The sequence below is a fragment of the Lemur catta genome, chromosome 9 (genome assembly GCF_020740605.2).
Source record: "Lemur catta isolate mLemCat1 chromosome 9, mLemCat1.pri, whole genome shotgun sequence".
Taxonomy (NCBI): Eukaryota; Metazoa; Chordata; class Mammalia; order Primates; family Lemuridae; genus Lemur; species Lemur catta.
Genome location: NC_059136.1, coordinates 57,919,156 through 57,936,243, shown reverse-complemented (window position 1 = coordinate 57,936,243; position 17,088 = coordinate 57,919,156). Strand labels below are relative to the sequence as shown.

Sequence of the window (17,088 nt, the reverse complement as noted above, 5' to 3'; positions counted from 1 at the left end):
TATAAGAATCTCCTCTATCTAGGTGGTATGGACTTCTCTTGAAAAGGACTACCAAACTGTTTTGTTTCAGTCTGCACTCCCACCAGCCAGAAAGGTGCTTATTTCCCTGAATTCTCACCAGTATCCTTTATTTTAATAGTTATGTACTTCAATTTCCATTTGTTTGATTACTAAACAATTTAAACATTAGTTCACATACACTATCCTCTTTACTACTTATATGTTTTATTTGTTCATATTTTTGGCACATTTTTATACTGGAATAGTAATGTTCCTCTTTAATTTTAAAAACTGTTTACTTTCTCCAAACACTTGCCCTTTTATTTTTTGATGTTCTGAAGTACAGAGGTATAAAATTTTAATTTAGTCACATCTACCAAAGGATAGCTTTATCCTTTCAGGACTTTAAATTCTTCCATTACAAAGTCCTTTTGGAGGATGAAACCTATTTGTCGATATATTTACTTTCTGATACTCTTCATTCCTTCTTGTGGATCCAAGTTTCATTTGGTGTCATTTCCCTTCAGCCTCTAGAACTCTCTTTAGCATTTCTTGGTATGCAGGTCTCCTAGCAATGAATTCTCTTAATGTTTACCTGAAAAACAAAATGTCCTTATTTCACCTTCATTTTTTTTTTCTTTGCTCAGGCTGGAGTGCAGTGGTGCAATCATAGTTCACTGCAGCCTTGAACTCCTAGGCTCAAGCAATCCTCCTGCCTCAGCCTCCTGAATAGCTGGGACTACAGGTGCAGGCCACAGGTCTATTTTTATTAGAGACAGGGTCTTGTTCTTGCTCAGGCTGGTCTCCAACTCTTGAGTTCAAGCGATCCTCCCAACTCAGCCTCCCAAAGTGCTGGGATTACAGGTGTAAGGCACTGCACCCAGCCTCATTTCTTCCTATCTTTTATGTTCAGCAGTTTGATTATCATGTGCCTAGGTATGGTTTTCCTTGTTATTTATCCTGCTTGGAGTTGACTGAACTTCTTAGGTTTGAAGTTGACTTAAACTGATTAAAGGAATTTGGGGGGAATTATTTCCTTAAAATTTTTTTACCCTACTGTATTTCTCTGTCCTCTGCTTCTGGAATTCTAATTATTTGTATGACAGCTTAATTTTGTCTCAGTGGCCACCAAGGCTCTGTTCATTTCTCATATCTTTTTTTTTCATTCTTTAAACTGGCAAATTTTTATTGATCTATCTTCAATTCACCAACTTTCTCCTGTCATCTCCAATCTTCTGTTAAATCTAGTGAAATTTTCATTTTAGACATTGTACTTTTCAGTTTTAGAATATTAATTGCTCTTTTTTACAGTTCCCATTTCTCTGCTGAGATTATCCATCTGTTCAATCATTATGATCATATTTTCCTCTTTAAGTCCTTAAAAATATTATAGTCCTTAAAAATATTAAGTCTGTCTGCTAACTTCTGCTAATTTCGGGGTCTGCTACCTATTTTGGGGGGAAGTCTTGACATTGAGCCACATTTTCCTGCATTTTCAAATGTCTAGTAATTGCTTATTATAAACTGGATACTGCAGAAGACATGTTGTGGAGGCTCTGGAATCTCTTATCTTTTCCTGAAGAGTGATGATTTTTATTATACCTGGCAGTTAAATCACTGGCTAATCAGCCTGAACTGGCGAAGGCTTGGCTTTATGATCTTTTAGAGTGTTTCTGTGGAAATTACAAATGTTAACCAAGTCCCTCTACCTTAGTGGGAATCATACACCAAATTCTGTCTCTCTTGCAGAGGGCAGCAGCTAAAATCTCTATTCATCTTTTTCTGTCTTCCAGCTATTACTTTCCATTGAACTCCTCAGAATCTCCCATGCACATTTTAGGGGACAACTAGGTATTTGAGATTTTCAGGCTATCCTACTATAACTCCCTCCTTTCTGGGATTTATCCACTCAATTTCCAGCCACTCTAATAGTCCCAAACTCCATCCTGACACCTCAAGCCAATAAGACTGTCTTTCTGCTTGAGTTCCAGTAGCCCTGTGCTATAAGGGCTTTTCCACACAGAGAAAGATGTATAAAAAAATTCTTTTTGTAAACATTTGGCAGTTTTCCAAAGGATATCTTCATCTAGGCTCTGAGATACAGTATTCTTGAATTAGCATAGGATGCTGTCACAGGAAATCTTAGCATAAGTTTAAGTATGCATCTATGATCTCCACCATATAACCATTTACTTGACTGCTTTTTTAAAAATGATCTTTACAAGGTTTTATTAAATTATCCAAGACCTGCAACTGCAAGGTCTTCTAGGAATAATTACATTTGTTAAACTTTTTGCCTTTTTGCTCCAAGTAACCTGTGTAAGTATTAATTCATTTATTCTTTTAACAGATGCGTGACTATCACATGCCAGATTCTCTTCTAAGTGATAGATATACAACAGTGAACAAAATAGACAAGGTCCCTGTTCTGTGGAACTGTCACATTAGTACATCTAAACTAAGAACTCAACAGATATTTCAGACCTTCTCTTTCCCAAACAGTAACATGAACAACTTTGCAAGGATCTAAATTTTTAAAGAAAAAAACTTGATTTATATTTGGGCATATATGGCAGTCCCATAATCTAACCAAATATTTATCAAAATCCATTTTAAAGGTTTCTTCGCAATAGACAATACATACTTTTGACAGCACCTCTATTTTTCACAGTGACAACGGTTTTCTTAACACCCTAACACTCTGATAGACAATTTAAGCTGCACAAAAAGAAATCACTAGTTATCTAACCAAAAGATCTAGTATAGAGAATACTCATTTAGTTCACTGTGCATAACTTCAGGAACCAATATTTGTGGCTAAACAGTGGGAGAAATCCTCAAAATTTGACTCACTATTTTGGCTTTGCTCTGCCTCTAGTGTTAAATAAACGTTTCTAAGATATTGAGGAAAGGAAGTATCTGTCATTCCTTAGCATCTCCTGTATGTAGTGTTGCAATCAACACCTCATCAAATTTAAATATGGCTATGTACCATTTAATGTAACAGCTGACTACCAAAAAATAGAATAATTATCATAAGCCATCCTCTGATCAGACTACAACTAGAAGTAATGTACTAGAAATGATATATTTCTACACAAGTTAATTCTGACCCAAAGTAAATAGAGTTTTTGTAAATCTGAACCACATCATTAAGAAGTTTGAGGAATTAAACTGTGTGAATCTGCATATATGGCTTTTTCTTAACAGAGATAAAGCACTAAAGTTCATTATAATGAAGTTTGCCATTACTCAAAAAGGTCATTTAAATGTTTAAAGTTATTTTTAAGTTATGTCATTCATAATGCATATGCTTACTTACAAGACTTGTTTAACTTGCCAGCCTCAAATTTGCAAATGCCGTGTTTTCCTCTATTAAATCTACTCCCCTAATAAAGCTGCCAAATTCAGATACCAGACAGCAACGCATTCTCTAGGCATAATTCTTGCTGCTCAAATAATATTAAGGAGACAGACTGTCTATAAATACTCTAACTTATTAAACATCTCTTTAACATATAGCCTGTTAAAATAAAAATATAATAGGCACAGTACATTTTTAGAAAAAAATTAAAAATGATTAAAAACAACCACTAATGCATACACTGGCTTCAAAGAAATCCATGAAATCTCAAATTATATATTAAATTGTGAATATATGTATATTCTAGTGGTAAGATACATCCATAGTTTTCAACATATTCTCCAAGGAGTCTAAAGTATAACAAAAGGCTGTTACTGCTGAAATGTCAGATTTAACTTGCCAGTAAAAGGTAACATCAGTTTCTGTAAATCTTTTCTGCTTTCACTAATTATCATATATTATTAGTGCAATGTTCATATGTGTGGCAATTATGAGCTCAGTTAAAAAATACTTTTATTCCATTAAGATTTGAAGCTGCAACTCTTTTCACAAGAGTTAAATTTTGAGAAAGGTTAAAAAAATAACTTTCATCCCTAAACAAATGTCTCTGATTCATCATGCAAGAATAAATATTACATAGAGAGATGGCCTTCCTAGAGTAATCCATCACATGTATTGAAAACAAAAATCAAACAAATAAAGGTTAATCAATATTGTATATTCAAAGGGCAACTGATTATAAATATGTACATATGTTATAATGCCATTTATGTCACCTTCACTTAAAATGGCAATCACCACTGGAAAACGTTTTTTAAGTTGATTATTCCTTACAAGGCAAGTCAATTAATCTCTATTTAAAATGTAACAGATACAGAAAGGTAAAACATTTAACATGTAATGTGAAAGACAGCAATGGCGCTAGAAATACAATCTAAATGCCTTTCAATTATTTCAATGTCTCCTCAGAAACACAAGCATATTATATACATATCTAACGAAACCTAGGTTCTATGATCTCTGCCAAGTGGTTTTATGGCTTTAGTTCAATAATGACCTCTCTGTATCATCTGTAAAACAGAGAACATGCTATTGTGGTAGAGATGATGTTATATGCTTGCCTGTTTCATTTTCCTCCTGAGCACAAAGGAGGACTAAATTTTCCATTCTGCTTGTAGCTAGGTGTGGTCATGTGATTAGTCTTGGCCAAACAATGCAATTTGAGTATAATAATGTATGTCCTTTCAAGGACTGGCCTCTGAATCATCCCTTCAAACATCCATCAAGCTCTCGCTCTTCACTCAATGGCTAGCCAAATGTAGTGATTCCTGCGGTAGACTCCAAGCAGAACTTGGGGGACAGAAGAGTCAAAAAATAGAAGGAATCTGGATACCTGAGTCCTCTACATGGTTGTGTGAGAAACAAATTTTTATTGTGAGATTTTGGGACTGTCTGTTACAGACAAAATTATTAAAAATAAAGTGGGCAAGACAGGTTGGGAGACAAGATGAGGTAATATAATTTATAGTAGTTGAGCAGAAAACTTCTTAAAATGCTATACAAATATAGAGTAATGATAGGATATATTTTATTGAGCAAGTAAAGCATGGACTTTGGAACCAGTATATCTCGAGTTCAAGTTCAGCCTCTGAGACATTAACTAGCCTTGTGACACTGGGTTAAATTACTGAGACTCATTTTCTTCAATGATAAAATGGGAATGATAGTGCCACAGTACTATAGTCCACAGATTAAAGATTAAATAGCATATAAAGAATTCAGCATAAAGTGTGGCACACATATTAATCACTTAACGAATATTAGCTATAGATACTATAAATATCTGAGAAGACGGCACAAATGTATCTAAAGCATTTACTGAATAAAACTGTTGGAAGGATTATTACACAATAGATTGGAAATAAAACAAATGTTTGGTTTTTAAATGACTTTTCTAATATAATCAGGTTAGCCACTTGGGAGTTTGGAATATATTATTAAAGTACATGAATTTCTCAAAGGTAAATATAAATAACATTTTCAGTTTTCTCATGTTTATATAGCTAGTACAAACCCAACTCAAGTGGTCTAATTTAAAAATGGAATAAATATTTTCAACTCAACTACTTATTGATAAGAGATAGGGATAATTCACAGATCAATTAGTGTAGGCAAATATGAGTTTCCAGCAAGTTCTTTGGAAAATAAATGCTTACCAAGACCCAAATATACTACCTTAGGTTCTATCCTAAAATAGTTTCTATGATCTCCTAGAAACAAAACTAAAAGTTCAGAATAAACTATTCCCATCTGCCACAAGGCCTCCCCAAAGAGCTATTTGATTTCTTAAACAGCTTCACAAACATGCACCTGCCACATTTACCTATTTAAGCCCATTCTCAATTGGAAGGTAAAACAGAATGGTGCTTTGTGGTTTTAATAAGACTCATTACAAATAATACTCATTACTCAATCCTTTACAAAAAGTAAGCTGCTGCAGAAGGGAAAAAGCATTATTCATTCCATTTTCCCAATAAAAAGATTAAAAACATTTTGGCTAGCTCATTCCAGGACCTCTTTGATAAGAAAGACAAGCAATATACCAATAGGGAAATGGTAGGGAAAGCAAAGTGCAAAATGCCAGGTATGATCAAATGCCCAGAGACACATAAGTTTTTAAAAAGATATTTAGCTGTCAAAATTTCTTCTTCAACTGGTTAAAATACACATTACTGCTGATGAACAGAAGGTAAATGCTAACCTAGCAAAGCTAACCTAATATTAGAGCTTAACCAAGTTTGTCTACTTTTTTTGAATTTCAATTTCCATATTTGAAAACTAAGTGATTAAGACCAGATAATGTCTAAGGTCCCTTAGTTCTAAAAGACCATGATAATAATAGACAAATGTATAGACAGTTTTAGTACACAGAATACTCCAGGGTTAAAATTAGATAATTAAGATTTTCTGGGGTAAACAAATAATTTTTATTTCTGTTCTTTTTACAATGTCTCCAAATTCTCTCAAGTATTAGTATACTCTTCTGTCTCAGTAAATTCAGTGGAATGAATATTATCTTGGCAAAGTAAATTTTACCAAGTTTCATGATTAATCTAATTCTACTATTTGGACAATTACAAATATTAAGTGTTTGGCCTAATTTTATCCTAACCACTTTTTCTGGAAGTTTCTCCAATTTTGGAAGCTCATTTGCCTCTTTCTCTGAAAGCTGTGGTCCCCAACCCCCAGACCGCGGACTGGTACCAGCCCATGGCCTGTTAGGAAGGAGGTGAGCACTACTGAGCAAAGCTTCATCTGTATTTACAAGAGCTCCTCGTCGCTTGCATCACTGCCTTGGCTCTGCCTCCTGTCAGATCAGTTGTGGCATTAGATTTTGCATTATGGTGAGTTTGTCCGTAGAAAAATTGTCTTCCATGAAACCAGTCCCTGGTGCCAAAAATGCTGGGGACCTATATCCTAAACAACACAACAGGCAAGGGGGAGGGAAGACCTCCGGTGACCTAAATCATTGTATGTATGTAATTTTATGACATATATGTACACCACGAGGTGGAATACAAACTAAAAGAGATGTATATAGAGGTCCTAGAACCCATTTTTAAAATTTTCTTCAAATTATAAAGTAATTCTCAGAAGGAACAATATCTCTTGGGAAACAAGAGGCACAATAAACAAAACGTGTCTGTTTTCCTTTGGATATATAGCATTCATATTAGCCTCTCTCTAAACATGTACCCCCAAAATGAGATAAAAACTCAAACACAAAGGAAATATTATTAACTTTATAAGGAAAGAAAACAAGTAGGGGAATACTTTCTAAAGAAACTAGAAGAAGCTAGGTAGGAATTACATAGCAGGTAAATAATCATAAAATTTATCATTGCTATGGTTTTCTCATCAAGAATTCAAAAGTAATGAAATTGGTTTAACTACAATTCTAAAACATATTATTAAATGAGATATTTAACTATTGACTCCCAGGAGGCATCAATCCAAAGACTAATTTGAAAAAGAGGCCATCAAGAGACAAAGTGGATCTTTTAAATAAGTCGTGGAGATACAAAGAGTGAAAAGGTGACAAACCCTGGACCTATTTCACAAATACTGGTCATGCACAGGTACATCTGCCCAAGTACCTATTTGTTCTTCTCAGAAGGCTGTACCAACTTGATGTGGCTGTGGAACCTATCCTTCTAGCGATACAAATATTCTAATCTAACTTCTACATTGTATAAGTGAGAAAACTGAAATCTACAGCTACTAGATCTAATATATAACCACTAGCCACATGAGGCTATCTAAATTTAAATTAATCAAAATTAAATTTAAATTTCAGTTCTTCAGTTGCACTAGTCACATTTCAACTGCTCTACAGCCATATGTGGCTACTGGCTACCATATTGGACAGCACAGGTCTAGAACATTTCCTTCGCTGCAGAAAGTTCTATTGCATAGCTTCAGTTTAGATATATCCACACAGCTAATGTGGCAGAGCCAAAATCTGAGTGCTCTTTTTACTATCTTACCTCCTAGAGTAGGCCTTCATTAATCACTTGCTGTCTAAATTATGACATTAGCCTCTTTGTTAAAGTCTACTTACAAATATCCATTGGTATCCCACAGATAAAAAATAAAATTCAAGCTTTACATGGCATTCAAAGCCCTCCACAGTCTAATCTTAGGCTCTCACTGCTCTACATAAAAACCCCATACTCTAGCCATCTGACCTATTTGTTAACTATCCTAACAAAACATACATAGTTTCACCTCCCTGACTTTTCCTATGCTTTTGTCTTTGCCTGCCATACTCTTTTCCATTTCTCCGCTAATCTAAAGTCCTCCTCCTCTTTCAAGGCCCAACTCCTACCTTATCTCCACATATCATTCTAGGTCAGTAATTACAAATAAGCACTACTAAAAATTGCTGCATGTTTTTATATAGAAGTTTACAATTTTCTAAATACTTTATCTAAATATTTTAATGTGATTATTTGCTAGAAGGTGGGAAAAAAGCAGAGTAAAGGAGATCTGTGTATGTGTGGTGTACAATTTTAAACAGGGTGATCAGTGTCTCATTGAAAAGGTAACATTTAAGCAGAGACTTGAAGGAGGTGAAGGAGGAGTTAGCCATGTGGAAATCAGGAGAGAGAGCATCCATAGCACAGAGAATAGTCATTACAAAGGCCCTAAGGGAGGAATGTGCCTGATACGTTTGAGGAATAGCATATCAGGCCAGAATGTGGCCAAAAGGAAATGAGCAACGCAAAGAATACATGAGATAGGTCAGAACGTAATGAGGCCAAGTTGTATGGGGATACAGGCCACCGTAAGGACTTTCACTTTTATTCTAAGTGAGGGGGAAACTTTTGGGGCTTCTGATATGACAGAGTTTGACTCTGAATAGTTTAAAAGGATCATTCTGGTGTTAAGAATAGATAAGTGGGGGTCAAGGATGGTAGTACAGAAAATAGTTTAAAGACTGGCAGTAATCTAGGAAAGATGATGACTCACCAGTGATGGTGATGAGGATATGCTTTGACACATGGTTTGAAGGTAAAACTGTTAAGATTTCCTGATGGATTACAAGGGAGGATTTTTGCCTGTTTAACCAGAAGGCTGAAACTGCCTGCTATCAACTGAAATGGGGAAGGCCATGAAAAGAACAAGTTTTAGGAAGGAGCCAAGACCAGGAGTTCATTTTCAGACTTTAAATTTGAGATACCTTTTATATCTAGGTGGAGATATATATCCAAACACCTGTTTGACAAGCCTGGCGTTCAGAAAAAAAGTCTGGCCTAGAAACGTAAATTTGGGAGTTGTATGGATGATGTGTAAAATCATGAGCATAGATGAAATCACCAAGGAAGTAAATACAGAAAAGTAAGGATTGAGCCCTGTGACATTCCAATGTTAAGATGTGGGAGACAAGAGAAGAATCCAGTAAAGGAGATAGAAAAGGTGGAAGGATGACCACTTAAGAATTTATACTTTAGGAAGACAAAACCTGTTAGTTTACCCCTATTAGTGTGTTACTCACCCCCTTCCTCTAAATGTCAACCATATCTTAAAAACCATGTAAAGAGCAAAGAAGAGGCAAGTTAGGAGAGAAAGAGAAGGAATGACATAAGCAAAAGTAACAAAATGTATCTTACAAGATATAATCTATTTCTTAAGCCTATTGAGACTAGAAACTATTAAAATACTTCCTCTGATATTTCTTTCTTTCTTTTTTTTTTTTTTTTGAGACAGAGTCTCACTCTGTTGCCCAGGCTAGAGTGCTGTGGCATCAGCCTAGCTCACAGCAACCTCAAACTCCTGGGCTCAAGCGATCCTTCTGCCTCAGCCTCCCGAGTAGCTGGGACTACAGGCATGCGCCACCATGCCCGGCTAATTTTTTCTCCATATATTTTTAGTTGTCCATACAATTTCTTTCTATTTTTTTTAGTAGAGACGAGGTCTCGCTTTTGCTCAGGCTGGTCTCAAACTCCTGAGCTCAAACGATCCACCCGCCTCAGCCTCCCAGAGTGTTCCCCTGATATTTCTAAGAAAGCATATGAATTCTAAAGAAAGGTTTATCTAATCTCTGATAGTCACAACACATGATATAAAACAAAGATAAGCACAGGTCTTTGGTTTACTGAAGACTATTGACTGTATAATAATTTCCTGTGGTTGTTATAACAAATTATCACAAACTGGGTGGCTTAAGACAACAGAAATTTATTCTCTCACAGTTCTGGAGGCTAGAAGTCCAAAATCCAGCAGGGCCATGCCCCCGTCTGGGGCTCTAGGAGAGAATCTGTTCTTTGCCTCCTCCAACTTCTGGTGACTATAAGCATTCCTTGGCTTGTGGCTACATCAGTCCAATTTCTGCCTCCGTGGCCACACTGCTTCCTCCTCTTCTGTGTGTCTCAGTCTCCTCTGTAATTTCCCTCTGCTTTTCCCTTATTAGGACACTGGATTTTGAGGCTACTTGTTTAATCCAGGATGATCGTATCTCAAGGTCCTCAATTTAATTACACCTGCAAAGACCCTTTCCCCAAATAAGGTAACATTCACAGGTTCCTGGGGATTAGGATGTGAACTTACCTTTTTGGGGACTACCATTCAACCTACTAAAACATGGTTCCAGAAATTTTTGCTAAGGACATCAGTAAAGTGTGCTATGTTTATGCAAAAAGCCAAAGGATATTTAATGTTTGTCCATAGTTTTAAAAATTGTTTTAAAATTAAAGGGTATAGCTGTAAGGAGACATCTATTTGATATGGCTATGTATATAATCAGAAGTCTCTCAACTGCTTACCAGGTAACCACTGCCACCCTCAGTTTGGATAAAAGAATTACAATCATTGTGCTATATACATCACATAACCCAGAGAAGACAGGCTTTTCTAAATGGTTATTTTATTTTCCCACTTACCCACTCACACTACTTACCAGTCCCCATCACCTCTTTCCAAAGAATCCATTTCATGATTTTGATTCAAGAGTGCCTATCTAAGAAGTCCCACTTATTCATATAAACAAAAACTGAAGGACAGATTAGTTCAGTCAATAATTAAATAGATTAGAGGTTTAAAATGTGCTCGAACCAACCTAGTCGCCTTTCCTGAGTCTGTATGTTACAAGAGCATCTTGTATTGATTTATTCATTGTAACTGATTGCAAAGTAGTAGGTAACAGCACACTCAATAAGTAACAGTCTCATGGGAACGTCTTCCTTTTGTTTTTATACCAAGCCTTGTTATGACAAGTTACTAATAATCAAAAGCTCTCTCTTGTAAGTCTTGTCCGAGGAGTTCAGGGTATTTCAAAGGCATAATTAATTTATATTAATCCAATGAAACAGATGATAGCACATTCTCCCTCATTTTATAGACTGGGAAGAGAGTGGCGCACAAAGTCATCTTGGGGGAGATTTAAAACTGAGAGCAGAGAAGACAGGTACCCTGACTTTCAATTTAACTCAATAATTCCAATTCAATGGTGTATGCAATTCTGTATTTGGCCTCAAAAGACATGTCAATTAGAAAAAGACTACCAAAAAGATCAAAAAGACAAAGAATTTCTATGGAAAGGAACATGTCACACAAAATAAAAGCTATACTGTTCAGTATGAATAAAAGAGAATGTAAAGTCACTCATTAATACATACTGAAATGATAACATTTTGGGTTATATAAATGATATGTTGAGTTAAATAAAATATATTATGAAAATTAATTTCACCTGTTTCCTTTTACTTTTTAAATGTGGCATTAGAAAATCTTAAATAACGTTTGTGGCTCACATTATATTTCTACTAGACAGCGCTGCTGGAGAAAAAGGTATAAAATAAATACCTTACATTGTAGATACTTTTACTCAGTTAGCAAATACTTACTCAACACCTATTACTGTCAGCAAATACTTACTCATGCTAAGTGCTGAGACCTTAAGAATGAACAAAGAAAATGGTCCCTGCCATCACTGAGTTTGCATTATCTCCTACATTTCTACTGCACATTTCACATGTATTATCTCATTTGTGATCATGCACAAGAATGATTTAATGTAGAAAATTTTACCATTTTGGGGGGCAAATGCCAAGACTTAGAATTTGCAAAATATGTCAATAGATTGATACTAATAACAGTATTTTTGTGATACAATATTTATGTTAATATGCTATATAGTATTTATCTGGAAGCCTAATACTATCACATTTCCAATAGCTTATCCTGGTTTCATGCTCCTCCCTTCTAACTAGTTTGGCTCCTTCCTCATGGCTCATCTCCACCAGAGTCTCTTCAAATGGCAACTTGCCTGCTATTCACATCATAACAGGGCTATTTTTATGCTCAGGGGTCTCTGAAGTAGGACAGAGGTTAAAAATGTTAAGTGTACATACTTTATGGAGCCAGCTCTGTTTTTTGGACCAAAGACTGAGTTTTGAAGTTTCTTTTGGGCTTAAACTAGGGTGATTTTTCAGCTAGGTTTTGCTTCATATTAATCAATGCACAAACTTATTTGAGGACTAAAACAACTCCTTATCAGTTCTGTCTTATTGAGACTTTCACATAACAAACCTTCCCAAACAGGGCTTCTAAAACAAATTAACAAGTAGTAATTCTCTAGTAAATGATTTTTAAAATAAAATACTAGGTAACATTGATAGGACTAGACTACATAATGGTTTTAAGGCTAATGGCATAGCTTTCAAAAAATGTTACCAATAAAAATAATTCTTTAGGTGTTCTTGACAGTGACAGAGAGCAATACAAGCAAAACCTATTTTATCAAAAGGTGCTAATTCCTTCTACTTTAATACAGAAAGTATCACTGACATATGATAGCTATTGAGAAACAAATGAAGTACCCAAGTTTTAAACACCCAAAATGACTTCATTGCCTTTTTTGGTTGACATCTACCACCATCTGAAATACAGACATGTTTAGCAAAGGAATATTTTCCTTCAGTCTTTAGCTGTACAGGTATGATTATGCACGTGTTGTTTCAATGTTATATATCTTCTGTCAGTTAACAAAGAACTGACATCTTATGACTTTAAAAAAGAAAAAGAGACCAAAAAAAAAAAAAAATAATTACTCCTGGCTGGAGAAAAAAATTTCCTAAGTAAAGAAAATTTAGCTATTCTCTATAAGTAATCAGATTAACATGTTGCTAAATAGGAGTCAAACCTGAGCCATGAAGCCAAAGTACTCCATATATGATCACAGGTCCTTTCAGACAATCATTAAACTACTACTTTCCTATGATATGCTAGGTTGCCAAATACAGTGCAATATGCAACCAAATATAAATTTAGAAATTCAACTTTACTTTGGCCTTCAGCCCAAGGTGGCCTAATCTTGGCCTAAACAATAAAAAAAGATAAAAGAGCATATGCTTAGCATAAAACTAGTCTGTATTTGACAATCATCACTTGTTAATAGCATTAGAAAAACAAGAAACAATTCTCTAACATTTCCTATATAACCTGAAAAGAGAAGATATAAGTGAGCAATTCAGATGCAAATGTAACAAAACTTATCTCCAGCTTACTCTGTGTCCAGCATTTGACTAGGGGCTTTTTACATGTTATCACAAATATTTTGCTGTTTTCCCATTCCTGGAAATTTCAGAAAACTACATTTCTCAATCCTTAGTGCCCTCCAGTTTAAAAAAAAAAGTGGAGTGGGGAAGAAATAATTAGAAATTGAAGAATTACTGTGATAAATCTAAATAAACGTTTAAGATAAAATCAGGACCTGCCATAATATACAAGAGGTTCTTTCAAATGGTTAAAAAAAAAAGTTTACCTTTACCCATATTTAATTCCATCTAACAGCCTCATAATAAATAATATCCTAAATACAATCCCATTAAAAGAGTGGTGACCCCAAGTGTCTTACATTCATAACTGCAAAAATATTGCTTTATGACTTTACTTACGTTCAAATTTGGGAAGTGTATTTACTTTCCACCAAGATGGTGAAGTATCTTAAAAACAGATACTAATCTTAGTGCCTCTCATTTGTTAGGTAAAACATAATATGGTTTTATTTAGTCAAGTAAAAAGACATCAAAAATTCAACAAATTACCACCAGTATTTAAAAAATAAATTCCAACACCCTAGATGACAGTAAAACAGACAATTCTTTATATTAACTCTAATGATTAACTGTCTCATTTGAGACATCCCCAAATGAGACAACAATATTTCAAGTAGCTACTATTTGGATAGTAAGAACCAAGTTGTGTTTTCACTCCTAAAATAATGTTGCTGTTTTTAAAATTAATATACTGGAATCCTCTTGGAAGCTTGACATATTAAAAAAGTACAGTAACATCAGCTACCAAATGTAATTTTCATCAGAAAGACACCCTGCAATGACATTAAAACATTTCCCATGGACACATGAAATTTAAACTTCAGTTAAATTGTATACAATAATTTAAAAAAAGAGAACATTATGAAGCAGAACATTAACAAATTTTAAAAGTGGGGTTTTTTTTTTGTGCACAATTTGGTTTAAGTCCCAAAACTTAATTCTAAATCCTTACCATGGAATTGCACGTAGCAAGGAAAGAACATTTGAAAATAAGATCGCCATTTTCTAAATAGAGAAGTATTTACATTTCTACTCAATTCAGACAGGTCAGTGTTAAAGAAGCATAAACATGCAAATACGGTAATGGCTTGAATTATAAACAGAAGTGGTAAGATGCGCATTAAAATGGCTAATAGCAAAACTGAAAATAAAACTTAGGCATTACCGTCAGACTTCATGCAAGACCAAAAGGGTCAATGAAATCTAGGTTAAACTAAGAAAAGAAACAAAACAAAAAATAAAAAAGACATCCATGTTCTTACAAAAAAAAAAAAATCACAAACATTTTAAGGCACCGATCAAGGGAAAGGATTGTTTTATGCCTCCACTGTTTACTAACATTTAAAACTAGCATTTCCAGCCAACACGTACGTTTCAAAATTGTAGCGGCTCTTAAACGCTGTGCTTTCCAACGTCAACCTAACAGAACATTCTGCAATATTTTGAATAGTAAATATTAAGTAAGGCATCGTTCCTTTATTTCTACCTCCAAGGGCCAATGGGAAAAAATTAAACCTTTCTCTCTCCCATATATAGCCTTAACCACTCTCTTCTCTCTTCTATTTACTGCCCTTGTCTCGGGGTTAATGAACCCTAAACTTCTTTTCCTTCTTCCCATTAATGGAAATGGGGAAAAAGAGTAACGGCAGAGTGGAACCGAGATGACTGGAAAAACTGGGAATGAAAAACACTGGCATTACTGCTGGGGGAGGCTGTGGAACACCCTGAAGGTTCAGGGAAGGTACAGGGAAGACAATTCCGGAAGACCCCTATTAACACACACTTTACCCCAACTCTACATCATTTTTCGTGTGTGTAATTTCTGCTTTAGAAGGGGGTGGTGGTTGTCCTGGATGAACCTTCCCCGGTAGCTGGCTCCCCTGCCCTAGCGCCCCAGGCAGCAGGGGTTGGGGGGCAACGTCCCCAGCCCCGAATTTGCACTGAGGCCCGGAAATTGGTCCCGTTAGGGGCGATTTCACCCATCAGGAATGTGCTCCGCCCCCACCGCCTCCTCGCGGCAGCCGCCCTCAGGACTGCCCTGCTTCAGGGGCCGGGGAGAGCTCGAGCGGAGTGCCGCCTCCGCCCGTCACAACACTGCTGGGCCGGCCGCCGGGTCCACCCGATACCCGGGCCAGGACAGGGCTTGGGGCGGATCCTACGCGCCGCTTCGGCCTGCGCGGCCCAAGAGGCGATCGCGCCTGGGCCGGGTGGGGGACCCGGAACTAGCCCGAGGCCTGACCCCCAGAGTCGACCCAGCCCTGGCCCCGAGCTAGGCACGGAAGGGGGCGCCCTTCCCAAGAGACTTCCGAATCCATTTCCGTCCCGGGAGGGGCGCGAGGGCAGCGGCCGGGCCAGAGCTCTTCGGGCCACAAACGGGAGCCGCCCTGCCCTCCGCTCCCGGGCGCAACCTCCTCTGGTGCCCGCTCGTACCTTTAACTCCTCAGACCTGCTGCGGCGCAGAGCGGCGGGCGACCAGGCCCATCTCCCAGCGGCGGCGACAGAAGCCGAAGGACGGGGAGGGTCCGCCAGACCCGCCCAAGGGCCTCTCAGCTGGGGCGGGGGGAGCAGAGGGGAGGGGTCCCGACGGCCGCTTTCCCGAACTCCTCCTCCGCAGTTGTGGCCCGACGGCTGCTCCAGGAACCAGCGCCGCAATTGCCATTCTCCCCCTCCCTCAGCCCCCGCTTTCTCCGCCTCCTCCTCCCACCTCTTCCTCCCGCCCGCGTGCCCTGCGTCATGGCGTCACGCCCACCGGCCCGCCGCGGGCGGCTCTGGGACGCGGGCGTTTTCTTGCGCACGTTCGCCCCGCTCCACCCCGGGGTCGCCCAGAGTGCGGACCCCACGTCTGTGCCGGGCGCAGGGCAGTCTGCTGCCCCTCCCGGCCGCGGGACTTCGCCCCGAGCGGGCTGGGCTGTGAGGCAGGTGCCTCCCTGCCCGCCTCTCCGCGGCTCCCAGAGCGTCTCCTCCAAGAACAGGTGGGGGTGGCCGGAGCTGCGCCCGAGGTGGAGGGAGACGCGGACTTGAGGACCTTGGCCCTTGGCATTTCGCACGGCAGTCATTCCTTTGTGTTCTCACGGTTCACCTGCTGGATTGGCAATCCCAGGGCGAGAAGGGCCGGGATGTTGCAGCTCTCGCCCGCTCTGGCGAGAAAATGCCCTGTCCCGGAGAGTGGAACACCCTCTACGTCCGCTGCGGCCCTCTTTTCGTTTTAATAGACCTCAGGCTTCGCACAGGCTGCTAGGAGCAGCGCTTAGCCATAATAACACCCTACGTGAGAGTTTGGAGAGTATCTTCATTTCAGTCCTTATTGATCTCTAATACTTTCTTCTGAATTACTTTAATACAGCTTTTTTTCCCCCCATTCCCTCATATCTTTTAAGCCAATCATACCCCCTTTGAATGTTTTAACCTACACAAGACTTGGTATAGATTCTTAGTTGAATAAACAATCAGTCCGGGCCTGGTTCATTTCCTCCTAGTTTTTCTCTTCAAAATTTAGATCACTCTTCTGTGGAATACTGAGAAACACATATGATAGATGCTGGACAGAATGTCCATTCGCCATCTGTTACTTAACTAAATATATCGCCCTCTCAATCCTTGTTTTAG

The 17,088-nt window shown here is 37.9% G+C and overlaps 1 protein-coding gene across 2 annotated transcripts in view; it reads right to left on the bottom strand.

Annotated features, from left to right (window-relative positions):
* The window catches only part of RNF19A (ring finger protein 19A, RBR E3 ubiquitin protein ligase), a 55,063-nt gene extending 38,859 nt beyond the window's left edge, over positions 1-16,204 (bottom strand). Inside the window, exon 1 of one of the 2 annotated variants that reach the window (XM_045560395.1) lies at positions 15,913-16,204. The gene's annotated coding sequence lies outside the window, so the exon portion shown is untranslated. Of the gene's footprint in view, positions 1-10,117; positions 11,403-15,912 lie in introns of those variants that run through there. The other variant, XM_045560396.1, reaches the window with a different exon arrangement.
* Between the last annotated feature and the right edge of the window lie 884 nt (positions 16,205-17,088).